At 35.5% G+C, this 14442-nt stretch overlaps 1 protein-coding gene across 1 annotated transcript in view; it reads right to left on the bottom strand.

Annotated features, from left to right (window-relative positions):
* The window catches only part of LOC116860545 (lipoxygenase homology domain-containing protein 1-like), a 156296-nt gene that overhangs the window by 77053 nt on the left and 64801 nt on the right, over window positions 1-14442 (bottom strand).

Raw genomic sequence — 14442 nt, 5'->3', positions numbered from 1 at the left:
AAATTTGTATGGAATCAGAAGAGACCCTGAATTGCTAAGGAAATGCTGAAAAAGAAAAACAAAACTGGGGGCATCACGTTGCCTGATTTCAAGCTTTACTACAAAGCTGTGATCACCAAGACAGATGGTACTGGCATAAAAACAGACACATAGACCAGTGGAAAAGAGTAGAGGGTCCAGGTATGGACCCTCAACTCTATGGTCAAATAATCTTCGACAAAGCAGGAAAAAATATACAGTGGAAAAAAGAGAGTCTCTCCAATAAATGGTGCTGGGAAAATTGGACAGCTATATGTAGAATGAAACTTGACCATTCTCTTACACCATACACAAAGATAAACTCGAAATGGATAAAAGACCTCAATGTGAGACAGGAATCCATCAGAATCCTAGAGGAGAACATAGGCAGTAACTTCTTTGACATCTGCCACAGCAACTTCTTTCAAGACATGTCTCCAAAGACAAAGGAAACAAAAGTGAAAATGAGTTTTGGGGACTTCATCAAAATCAAAACCTTCTGCACAGCAAAGGAAACAGTCAACAAAACAAAGAGGCAACCCACAGAATGGGAGAAGATATTTGCAAATGACAGTACAGACAAAAGGCTGATATCCAGGATCTATAAAGAACTTCTCAAACTCAACACACTCAAAATAGATAATCATGTCAAAAAAAAAGGGGGGGCAGGAGACATGAACAGACACTTCTCCAATGAAGACATACAAATGGCTATTAGACACATGAAAAAATGTTCATCATCACTAGCCATTAGGGAGATTCAAATCAAAACCACATTGAGATACCACCTTACACAAGTAGAATTGCAAAAATTAACAAGACAGGAAACAATGTGTGTTGGAGAGGATGTGGAGAAAGGGGAACCCTCTTACACTGTTGGTGGGAATGCAAGTTGGTGCAGCCACTTTGGAGAACAGTGTGGAGATTCCTTAAGAAAGTAAAAATAGAGCTTCCCTATGACCCTGCAATTGCACTACTGAGTATTTACCCCAAAGATACAGATGTAGTGAAAAGAAGGGCCATCTGTACCCCCAATGTCATAGCAGCTATGGCCACAGTCACCAAACTGTGGAAAGAACCAAGATGCCCTTCAACAGACAAATGGATAAGGAAGATGTGGTCCAAATACACTATGGAGTATTATGCCTCCATCAGAAAGGATGATGTATCAACATGAACAGGACTGGAGAGATTATGCTGAGTGAAATAAGTCAAGCATATGGTTTCACTTATTTGTGGAGAATAAGAAGTAACACAGAGGACATAGGGAGATGGAGAGAAGGGAGTTGAGGGAAATTGGAGGGGGAGATGAACCATGAGAGACTATGGACTCTGAAAAACAATCTGAGGGTTTTGAAGGGGTGGGGGGGTGGGAAGTTGGGCCAGCCTGGTGGTGGATATTATGTAGGGCACGTATTGCACAGAGCACTGGGTGTGGTGCATAAACAATGAATTCTAGTACACGGAAAAGAAATTAAAAAAATAAAAAATTTTAAAAAGAGAGAAAAAAAGAAAAGAAAGAAAGAAAAAAGAAAATCTGAACAAACCAATAATAAGCAAGGAGACTGAATCAGTAATCAAGTAAGAATCTCCCTACAAAGAAAAACCTGGGATCAAATGGTTTCCCACATAAAATCCGCCAAACATTTAAAGAAGAATTAACACCAGTTCTTCCCAAACTCTTTCAAAAAAAAAACTGAAAAGGAAGAAACACTTCCAAACTCATTTTACTAAGCCAGCATTATGCTGAGATCAAAGACAAATAAGGATACAATGAAAAAAAAAAGAAAAAAGAAAAAGAAAACTATGAGCCAATATTCCTGATAAAAATAGATGCAAAAATTCTCAACAAAATACTAAGATATTGATTTCAAAACCATATTAAGAGGATTATACATGGTGATCAAGTGGGATTTATCCCTGGGAAGCAAGGATGTTTCAAAATACACAAATAAATAGATGTGACACGCCACATAAATCAAATGAAAGAGAAATCATATGATCATCTATAGATGCAGTAAAACATTTGAGAAAATTCAGCATCATTTCATGAAAAAAATCTCTCAAAAAGTAGGTATAGAAGAAACATACCTCAACATAATAAGACTATATATGACAAGCCCACAGCTAACATTATACTCACTGGTAAAAGACTAAAAGATTTCTATGATTAGGAAGAAGACAAGGGTGCCCGCCCAGTCACCAGTACACATTCAACATATTACTGGAAGCCTAGGCTGAGCAATTAGCAACAAAAAGAATTAAAACGCATCCAAATTCAGGAGGAAGAAGTAAAACTGTTTCTATGTGCAGATGATATGATCTTATATAGAGAAAATTCTAGTCTCCTTCCAAAATTGTTAGAACTAATAAGAAAAAAATTAGTAAAGTTATAGGATACAAAATTAATACATAAAAATCAGTTGAGTTTCTATACATAACAGTGAACTGCCTGAAAAAAAAATATTTAAAATAGCATCAAAAGCAAGAAACTACTTACGAGTAAATTTAACCAAGGAAGTGAAGATTTATACTCCAAAACTGTAAGGCATTGATTTTTTAAAAAATGAAAAAGACATGAAAAATATAAAGATATCCCATATTCATGAATCAGAAGAGTTAATATGAAATTGTTTAAAATGTCCATGCTACCTGAAGCCATCTCTATATTCAACACAATCCCTATTAAAATTCCAGTGGCATTTGTCACAGAAATAGAAAAAGAATCCTAAAATTTGTATGGAAACAAAAAAGACCCTGAAGAGCCAAATTAATATTGAGAAAGAACAAATAAGAAAGTAAGCTTGAGTTGGGGGAAATGGGAGGGGAAGACAAACTATGAGAGACTGTGGACTCTGAGAAACAAACTGAGGGTTTTGGAGGGGTTGGGTGAGCCTGGTGGTGGATATTATGGAGAGCTCGTATTGTATGGAGCACTGGGTGTGGTGCATAAACAATGAATTCCAGAACACTGAATAGAAATAAAATAAAATAAAATGAAAAAAAAAAGGTAAGTTTGAGGAAAAAATCATACTTCCTAATTTTAAACCATATTACAGAGCCATAGTGATCAAAAAAGTATGGTACTGGCATTAAAACAGACACCTAAGCCAAAAGAATAGCATAGAAAGCCCAGATATAAGCCCTCAAATAAATAGTCAACAAATATTGGACAAGGGAGTCAAGGAAACTCAATATAGAAAGGGTTGTCTCTTTAATAAATGGTGGTAGAAAACTGGATATCCACATACAAAGAATGGTACTGGACCCCTAGCTTACACCACTCAAAAAATTAACTTGAATTGGATTAAGAAAATAAATGTAATACCTGAAACCATAAAACTCCTTGAAGAACAGTAGGGAAAGATGGAAAGATCTCTTTAACATTCGTCTTGGCAATGATTTTTTGGATATGCAACAAAAGCACAAACAACAACAAAAAAATCCAAAAGAGAGACTACATCAAACTTAAAAGGCTTCCACACAGCTAAGGAAACAATGAAGAAAATAAAAAGGCAACCTACAGAATGGGTGAAAATACTTGCAAATTAATATCTGATGATTTATATGGATTTATTTCCAAAATACATTAAGAACTCAAACAAAACAATGACAAAAAAAATCAATTTAAAAACAGGCAGAACACTAGAACAGATATTTTTCCAAAGAAGACATCCAAGTGGCCAACAAGTGCATGAAAAGGTGCTCTACACCAATCATCAGGGAAATGCAAATCAGAACCTCAATGAAATACCACCTCACACCAGTTAGGATGGCTTTATCAGAAGGACAAGTAATAACAAATGCCTGTGAAGGATGTGGAGGAAAGGTAACCCTGATGCACTATTGGTGGGAAGGTAAATTGGTCAGCCACTGTGATAAACACTATGAAGTTTCCTTTAAAAATTAAAAATAAAACTACTATTTGAACCAGCAATATACTTCTGAGTACATATCCAAAGAATATGAAATCATTATCTCAAAGAGGTATCTGTACTCCTATGTTCATTCATAATAGCCAAGAAATGGAAAAAATCTGTCTTTTTCAATGGATGAATGGATAAGGAAATATGATATATAGATATAGATATATAGGATATATATGAATATTTTTCAGCCATAAAAAAGAACAAAATTCTGCCATTTGTGACAACATGGGTGGACCGTGAGGGCACTAAGCTAAGTGAATAAAATCAGACAGAGAAAGTCAAATACTATGTGATCTCACTTATATGCAAAAGCAAAAATTTTTCAAAAAGGTGACTCTTAACTATAGAGAAAATCTAAGGGTTGCTGGAGGGGAGGTGGGCAAGGCGGATGTGTTAAATAGGTGATGAGTATGATAGAGGGCACTTGTGATGAGCCCCAGGTATTGTATGAAAATGATAAATCACTAGATTCTACACCTGAAACTAAAATTACACTGTATTTTAACTAACTAAATTTAAACAAAGATTTGAAACTACCCCCAAAAAATCTGAATTCATAGAAACAAAGTAGAATACAGGTTGTTAGGGCTGACAGGTAGGGGAAATAAGGTGATCCTGGTCAAAGTGCACAAACCTCCAGTTATTAAGACCAGTGAGTTCTGAGGCTCTAATATATAGCCTAATGACTATTATTAATAATACTGTATTATATATTTGGAAGTTGCTAAGAGAATAGGTCTTGTATATTTTCATAACACCAAAATATTGCAGTTATTTGAAGTGACAGATGTATTAATTAACCTTATTGAGGTAATCATTTTGCAGTATATACATTTATCAAATCATAATGTTGTATACCTAAACTTACACAATGTTTTATGTCAATTGTCTCAATAAATCTGAAGAGTAAAAAAAATTAGTAAAATCAAAGTCGAAAAGACTCCCCGCTCTTCCCAAAGTAGACACACCAATATCCACTGGAATGTAAACTTTAAGTGTGCACATATTTTATATGTTTGATTCCTATAATATCTCCAACATCTAGACAAGCACCAGCATTTAAGTAATTATATGTATATGTGTCTCTGTGTGTGTTTGCATTTAATGGATCTCTCCTGGAACATAATTTATAATTTCTAAAAAAGAAAAAATAGAAATCTCATTTAAATTAGAATTAAAGAGTTATCTACCATAAGGAAACAGAGTTTATATAAGAATAGAAACGTTATTTTTAAAAAGTATATTTATTCAAGTAACACAAATTAACTCTAAGTCTAATATGAAAAACTGTTATTATGAATCCAGCAGATGCCAAGGAGAAATGTAGTAACATTTAATATTCATTTTTAAATCATTTAAGAGGATTCTTAGTAAAGTTAGAAATATGTTACTTTCCTATCACTCTAAAGGACAAATACTTAAAAATTAATAACCACATCATGTGTAAGGGGGAACCTACTTTCCCCATGATGACTCTCACATTCCCTTTCACCCAATACCATGCAATAGAGTGTAATCCTTGGATTAGTACTTTGAAAGGAGCTAGGTACTGCAGCTTAGGCCCTTTCTGTCCCCAAATGGGCCACCTATACAGAAGGTCCTTTCTGCTGTGCTGTCACTTGTAAAGGCCGGCCCCATAAGGAAGCCTATGGTTGCCCAACACTGTCTATACTTGTGTGGGTAATCTTGTCTCTTTTGGGGAGAGATAGAAAGTCCTTTGAGCTCAGATATAGAGCCAATATCCTCACTTAACTCTATCAGTAATAATGCTGAGATCTTGATTTCCATTTTTTTGTGTTCTGTATCTTATTTTGTAATTGCCTCAGGAGGGGAAGAAAGTGGTATTATTTTCCACTCCTCTTCAAATACCCAATTCTTAATAAACAATAAAGATATTCCATTAATATTAATTACAAAATGAGAATGCCAATATTATCAACATTTTTTTATCTTTTTAAGGATGTTCTTGCCAGTGGAAAGGTGCCTGAAATCAAAATAATAGATTTAACTACTGGAAAGTAGTAAATTTATTATATCTGTAATACCTGAAAAAATGCTTTATATTAATTTGTCAGATCAGGAAATGTGGGCCCTCCAACTTTGTTTTTTTTTTTTTTCAGTACTGTTTTGGCTATACAGAGTTCCTTGCAATTTATATAAAATTTAGGATTAGTTCTTTCATAGAAAAAGCATTTTGGTAGGGATTGGATCATACCCGTAGATCATTTTGGGAAGTACTGTTATCTTAACAATATTAAGTCTTCCAATCCATAAACACAGGATGTCTTTCCACATATTTAGGTCTTCTTTAGTTTCTTTCAAAAATGTTTTATGGTTTTTAGTGTAGAAAAATGGCTCAATATACAGAACTACCCAGTGCACCAGTACAAAATGTAGAAATAAATCAGCAATGCAAGAAAGAAGATGAGGATTCAGAATAGAGATAGGAGAGATGCTGCTCTTCCCATTCCTGGCCATCACATAATGTGAAGAGAAAATGAAATCCATCATAGTGTCCAGAGTGAGGAAATACAGAAGCATCTCTTTTACAGAACAGTGACTGAACTGGTATATTAGTGACCTATTGCTATGTAAAATATTACTCCAAAACTTTTGCAGGTTTTGGTAGGTCAACGATTTGGAAGCAACATATGGGTAACTCTGGGTCAGGATCCAAGGGATTACACTCCAGCTGTTGTTTGAAAGTGTTGTCATCTGAAGGCTTCTCTGGGATTGGAGAATACTCTTACAAAATGGATCACTCACATGAGTGTTAGTAAGAGGTTTCTGTTCCTTTCCAAGTTGGCCATTCCATAGGGCTGCATGGATGTCCTTAAAACATGACAGTTAGTTTCCCCCAAAGTGAGTAATCCAAGAAGAGTACCAGTAAATATCTATAAGGCTTTTTATGACCTAGGTCTCAAAAGTCACACACAGTCACTTCTACCATATTCTATTTGTTATAAGTCATTTGATCCAGTCAATATTCAAGAGGAAAGGAATAGGTCCCACCTCTGAAAGAGGGAAATGTCAAGTAACTTGAGGACATGTTTTAAAATCTCCACACTAAAGAATGCAGCCACCTCTTCCATATGTACTAGTCAAACATGGTATGAAATAAATGCTTCAAAAAACCCCCAAATCCATCCAAAACCTGGTAGAGTACTTCCTCCTTATCCACAGAGGATACACTGCAAGACCTCTAGTGGGTGCCTGAACACACAGATGGTACTAAATCCTATATATACTGTTTTTCCCTATGGATAAATACCTATAATAAAGTTTATGAAGTACACACAGTAAGAGATCAATAATAACTAATAATAAACTAGAACAATTATAATAACATACTCTAATGAAAGTTCTGTGAATGTGGTCTCTCCCAAAATATCTTACTATATTCTATTCACCTTGATGATATCAGATGATAAAATGCCTACATGTGGAAATGAAGTGAGGTGAATGACTTAGGCATTGTGATGTAGTAGTAGACTACTACTGACCTTCTGAAAATATGTCAGAAGAAGGATCATCTGCTTCCACAGATGAGGAAGGACACTATATCATACTAAGATCTAAGAATTGTAAATATTTATGCCCCTAACATGGGACCAGCCAATTACATAAGCCAATTAATAACAAAATCAAAGAAACACATAAACAATAATACAGTAATAGTAAGCGACTTTAACACCCCCTCTCTGAAATGGACAGATCATCTAAGCAAAAGATCAATAAGGAAATAAAGGCTTTCAATAACACACTGGACCTGATGGACTTCACAGATATATTCAGAACATTCCAACCCAAAGGAATAGAATGCCCATTTTCTCTAGTGCACATGGATCATTCTCCAGAATAGATCACACTCCGGGTCACAAATCAGGTCTCAACTGGTACCAAAAGACTGGAATCATTCCCTGCATATTTTCAGACTGCAATGCTTTGAAATTCGAATTCAATCACAAGAGGAAATTTGGAAAGAACTCAAATGCATGGAAGCAAAAGAGCATCCTACTGAAAAATGAAAGGTTCTCCCATCCAAGATAGAAAGGAGAAGTGAGTTGGGGAATATTGGAGGGGGAGATGAACCATGAGAGACTGTGGACTCTGAGAAACAAATTGAGGGTTTTGGAGGGGTGGGGAGTGGGAGGTTGGGTGAGCCTGGTGGTGGATATTATGGAGGGCATGTATTACATGGAGCACTGGGTGTGGTGCATAAACAGTGAATTCTGGAACACTGAAAAGAAAAAAAATAAATATTTTTTTTAAAAAAAGAATGAATGGGTAAACCAGAAAATTAAAGAATATTTAAAAAATACAGCAAACAAATGAAAAATGAAAAATAAAAAATTCATGCGAAGAAAATCTTTGGGATGCAAAAAAGGCTGTCCTAAGAGGGAAGTATATAGCAATACAAGCCTTTCTCAAGAAACAAGAAAGATCTCAAGTACACAACCTAACCCTACATCTAAAGGAGTTGGAGAAATAAATAAATAAATAAATAAATAAATAATAAATAAATAAAATCCTAAACCCAGCATGAGAAGAGAAATAATAAAGATCAGAGCAGAAATCAATGAAATAGAAACCAAAAGAACAGTAGAACAAATCAATGAAACTAGGAGCTGGTTCTTTGAAAGAATTAATAAGATTGATAAACCCCCAGCCAGACTTACCAAAAAGAAAAGAGAAAGGACCCAAATAAATAAAATCATAAATGAAAGAGGAGAGATCAAACCAACGCTAAAGAAATACAAGCAATTATAAAAACATATTATGAGCAACTATATGCCAACAAATTAGACAATCTGAAAGAAATGGATACATTTCTAGAGATGTATAAACTACCAAAACTAAACCAGAAAGAAACAGAAAACCTGAACAGACCCCTAGCCAGCAAGGAAATTAAAGCAGTATTCAAAAATCTCCCACCAGACAAGAGCCCAGGGCCAGATGGCATCCCAGGGAATTCTGCCAAACATATAAAGAAGAATTAATACCTATTATCCTGAAACTGTTCCAAAAAAATAGAAATGGAAGGAAAACTTCCAAATTCATTTATGAGGCCAGCATTACCTTGACCCCAAAACCCCATCAAAAAGGAGAATTACAGACCAATATCCCTGATGTACATGGATGCAAAAATTCTCACCAAAAGACTAATCAATAGACTCCAACAATAATTAAAAAGATTATTCACCATGACCAAGTGGGATTTACTCCTGGGCTGCAAGTTTGGTTCAACATCCACAAATCAATCAATGTGACACACTACATTAATAAAAGGACAAGAAGCAAATGATCCTCTCAATGGATGCAGAAAAAGCATGTGACAAAGTATAGCACACTTTCTTGATTAAACCTCCTCACAGTGTAGGGATAGAGGGTATGTACCTCAATATCATAATAGCCATCTGTGAAAAACCCACAGCAAGTATCATTCTCAATAGTGAAAACCAGAGAGCTTTTCCCCAAAGGTCAGGAGCACAGCAGGGATGTCCACTATCACCACTGCTGTTCAACATAGTACTAGAAGTCATAGCTTCAGCAATCAGACAACAAAAGGAAATAAAATATATCCAAATAGGCAAAGACAATTCAAACTATCACTCTTTGCAGATATGATACTTGATGTGGAAAACCCAAAAGACTCTACCCCAAAACTGTCAGAACTCATATAAGAATATGAGGATATAAAATCAATACACAGAAATCAGTTGCATTTCTATACACCAACAGGAGACAGAAGAAAGAAAAATGAAGGAGTCATTCACATTTACAATTGCACCCAAAACCATAAGATACCTAGGAATAAAGCTATCCAAAGAAGCAAAGTATCTGTACTCAGAAAACTATAGAATACTCATGAAAGAAATTGAGGAAGACACAAAGAAATGGAAACACATTCTATGCTCATGACCTGGAAGAACAGATAATGTGAAAATGTCTATGCTATCCAAAGCAATCTACATATTCAATGGACTCTCTATCAAAATACTATCAACTTTTTTCAAAGTGGAACAAACAATCCTAAAATTTGTATGGAACCAGAAAAGACCCCGAATAGCCAGAGGAATGTTGAAAAAGAAAACCAAAGCTGGTGATATCACTATTCTGGACTTCAAGCTCTATTACAAAACTATAATCATCAAGACAGTGTGGTACTGGCATAAAAACAGACACATAGATCAATGGTACAGAACAGACACCCCAGAAATGGACCCTCAACTCTATGATCAACTAATTTTCAACAAAGCAAGAAAGAATATTGAATGGAAAAAGGACATGCTCTTCAAAATGGTGTTGGGAAAATTGTTCAGCCACATGTAGAAGAATGAAACTGGACCATTTTCTTACACCATACACAAAAATGACTCAAAATTAATGAATGACCCCAATGTGAGACAGGAAGCCATCAAAATCCTTGAGGTGAACACAGGCAGCAACCTCTTCAAACTCAGCCACAGCAACTTCTTCCTAGACATCACCAAAAGGCAAGGGAAGCAAGGGCAAAATGACCTATTGGAACTTCATAAAGATAAAAAGCTTTTGCACAACAAAGGAAACAGTCAACAAAACCAAAGAACAACCAAGAGAATGAGAGAAGATATTTGCAAATGACATAGCACATAAAGGGCTAGTATCCAAAATTTATAAAGAACTTATCAAACGCAACACCCAAAGAATAAATTATCCAATCAAGAAATGGGCAGAAGACATGAATAGACATTTCTTCAATGAAGCCTCCAAATGGCCAACAGACACAGGAAAAAGCACTCCACATCACTTGGCATTAGGGAAATACAAATCAAAACCACAATGAGATATCACCTCACACCAGTCAGAATGGCTAAAATTAACCAATCTGGAAATGACAGATATTGGCGAGGATGTGGAGAAAAGGGGAACCCACCTACACTGTTGGTGGGAATGTGAGTTGGTGTAGCCAATCTGGAAAACAGTATGGAGGTTCCTCAAAAAGTTGAAAACAGCTACCCTATGACCCAAAAATTTGTACCCTAAAGATATAAATGTAGTAATCCGAAGGGGCACCTGTATCACAATGTTTATAGCAGCAATGTCCACAATAACCAAATTATGGAAAGAGCTGGATATCCATCGACAGATGAATGAATAAAGAAGATGCAGTGTATATATAGAATTGAATATTATGCAGCCATCAAAATAATGAAATTTTGCCATTTGCAATGACATGGATGGAACTAGAGGATATTATGCTAAGCGTAATAAGTCAATCAGAGAAGGACAATTATCATATGATCTTACTGATATGTGGAATTTGAGAAACAAGGGAGAGGATCATAGTGGAAGAGAGGAAAAAATGGAACAAGACAAAACCAGAAAGGGAGACAAATCATAAGAGCGTATTAATCTCAGGAAACAAACTGGGAGTTGCTGGTGTGGAAGGGGTTGGGAGGGATGGGGTAGCTGGGTGATGGACATTGGGGAAGGTATGTGTTGTGGGGAGCACTGTGTATTGTGTAAGACTGATGAATAACAGACCTGTACCCCTGAAATAAATAATACACTATATTTTAATAATAATAATAATAAACTTTCAGTGATATATCATACATTTTTAAACTGCATGCCTAATTCTGTTAAAATATGTCAAATAAATGTGAATTTAGATTATGAATTTTTATCTTGAAAAACTACTGTAGAATGAGAAAAGAATGCATATGGGAATATGGGAATCTATATTTTACAGCAAATTTTTTTAAAATTTTGGAGAATGGGAATTTTTTTTTTAAGATTTTATTTATTTATTTAACAAAGATCACAAGTAGGCAGAGAGACAGGCAGAGAGAGGAGGGGAAGCACGCTCCCTGCCAAGCAGAGAGCCCGATACAGGGCTCAATCCCAGAACCCTGGGATCATGACCTGAGCCGAAGGCAGAGGCTTTAACCCACTGAGCCACCCAGGTGCCCTGAGGATGGGAACTTTTTGAAAATGACCCTGACATAAAGTAACTATTAAGGGTTTAGAGTTAAAAATTTAGTTGCTTTGGCTGTCTGCTCCTTCCTTTTAGTTCTAAGATCCTATATGATTTTTTTATGACTATGATTGTCATAATCAATGTTAGCATGGTATTGGTTTTAATACCTAAAAGCTTATCATTATAAAGTGAAGCTCCCTGTGATATTTCAAAGATCTTCTCATGCTGTGTGGTGCTTTTAGGTTCAGTATTGCCAATAAATGGCTCAGTAGCTCTTGGAGAAATGAGCATTCTAACTCTTTACATATGGAAACAGCTGAATTTACAATTAGCTTGATAAATAAATAGAAGAATTGTCTCATGGTGATAAAAACAACATTGTTTTGTAGAATGAAAACTATAAGCAAATAGATCTCAGAGACATGTTCTTAAAATATTTTCCTGAAAAGATATCCATGGGTCAGCATTGTTCATCACAACACTTACCAGGCATGGGAAAACTGATTCATGAGTGTGAATTTATGGGACACTGAGCATAAATCAGGAAATAATCCTGCAAGTAATTATCACACATAAAAGACCTCTTGCTGCAAAAATGTCAGTTAGGCCAAGGAAATTACTCATACTATCCTGCCCTCCCTTGTAAGGAATGCTCATTCTACTTTATATATTAAAGGACTAGCATATTAGGATGCTAGTAATGCTTAAGGGTAAAAAGTTTCTCTTTTGATATCTACCAGTTAGTTTGATCTACACAGGAATTCATATGTTTGGCTATGGGCTAAGAACTCAGTTGGGGCTGTCAGAGCATTGGTTCTTTCCCTGGAAGCCCTGTATGGTTGTCTGGGCTTCTACATAGCATGAGGGCTGGCTTCCAAGAAAGCTTAATCCAAGAGATAATGGTAGAAGATACAGACTTTAGAAGTTACAATGTTGATTCATCTACATTCTCTTAGTCAAAACATGTAGAAAGGGTTGACCCAGCAAGGAGTAAGGAAATGAATTCCACTTGTTGATGTAGGAGCGGCAAGTTCCCTTTACAAACTAGCTTGTGATGGGTGTTAGAAAATAACATTTGTCTCCCTACATTTGTCATTTTCCTGCATAGTCCAGCCCTCTGAATAAATGCACATACAAAATGTTTGTGTAAAGAAACAGCCCATCAAAATAAAGCATAGAGATATCTCTCCACCACCTCCCACTTTCTTCCTTTCCTCTCTTTTTCTCTCTCCCTCCCTCCATCTCTCCTCTCTCTCTCTCTCTCTCTCTCTCTCTGCCCTCTCAACTTGGGGGAATAAAGGTAAAGGCTTTTCCTTCCCTTCCCTGGAGAAGATTTGCTTATATTCCAGAATAAAGATAAGGGCTCTCTGTCTCTTCTCTCTCTGTATATTAAATCAGAGTTTCCTAATTTGGAGATTTCTCCCCTTTAATGCACCCATCCACATATTCCAGTACTATCAGGCCCTTACCTCAGGATATTGTAGGCCTAGGACTTACAGAACAAAGCAAGATATTCTGGCTGCTGCAATTTGCTGTGGCAAATGAATGGTCTTGGTCTTTGACCGTGCTCTCATGTTTTATGAAAATAGGGTAAAACTTAGATCCTTCACAGTTTCTGATTATAAATAGGAGATATTTTTCTGATCACATTTGGAAATACAAGCCACTATATTCAATGAGGAAAAAGAGCACCTACCCCCAGGCAATATAATATATAAGACAATTTTGACTAGTTTAAGTAGTCAAATGGGAACCAAATGGGAACCAACAGGTAAAGAAACTTCTAAGGAATCTATTAATTCTGGAAAGAGAAGCAACTAGGAAGTATTCTTAGACTTCCACATGTTTTCACAGAGGAAAAAAATGGATTATTCCTTGAGATCTCTAACACAAGATAAAGGAGGTTACATTTTGAAGAAATGCTATAGATTAAGTATCCCCAGTATATCTCAGAGGTTATTTGAACAACAGTTTCTAACAAAATACAGCAAAGTTATATTCACAGATTGTTTAAATACTAAATTTGTTTCAAAAAGAGTTAAGAGGTTTGGGTTTATAATAAAAGATCTACCACTGTCAGTTTACCCCTTCTTCATTAGTTCTTATGGTCATGGCTTCACTAAACATCAAATCTAGTTTTTGTTTTCTGGTTTTTGTTTTGTTTTGTTTTGCCTATATTTCCCTCTATACCTTTGTTATGACACTAGCTACAAAACAAAAACAACAAAAAACCATTATTAGAATTGTATGTGTTTGTCCTCTTTATTAGGTTATGACCCTCTGGAATTCAGAATAATGTCTTAGTTATTTCTGTGGCCCTCAAATTATATAAAACAGTGTTTTAAACAAATAGGAACTTAATATTTAGTGGAACCAATTTAATTCCAAAAATGGCTATACCATTCAAAATTGCTGATTTTTATTAACAATGTTCATTGCATACATTTTATTCTTCAATTAATAGCAAATATAAGTTTTTTCATGATGTGCTATTCTGTATAATGACAGTGTCAGCCCAGATTTAAAGCCTGT

This window comes from Lontra canadensis, unplaced genomic scaffold (assembly GCF_010015895.1).
Source record: "Lontra canadensis isolate GAN:19392208 unplaced genomic scaffold, GSC_riverotter_1.0 scaffold177, whole genome shotgun sequence".
Lineage (NCBI taxonomy): Eukaryota > Metazoa > Chordata > Mammalia > Carnivora > Mustelidae > Lontra > Lontra canadensis.
This window is presented reverse-complemented; position numbering and strand designations above follow the sequence as displayed.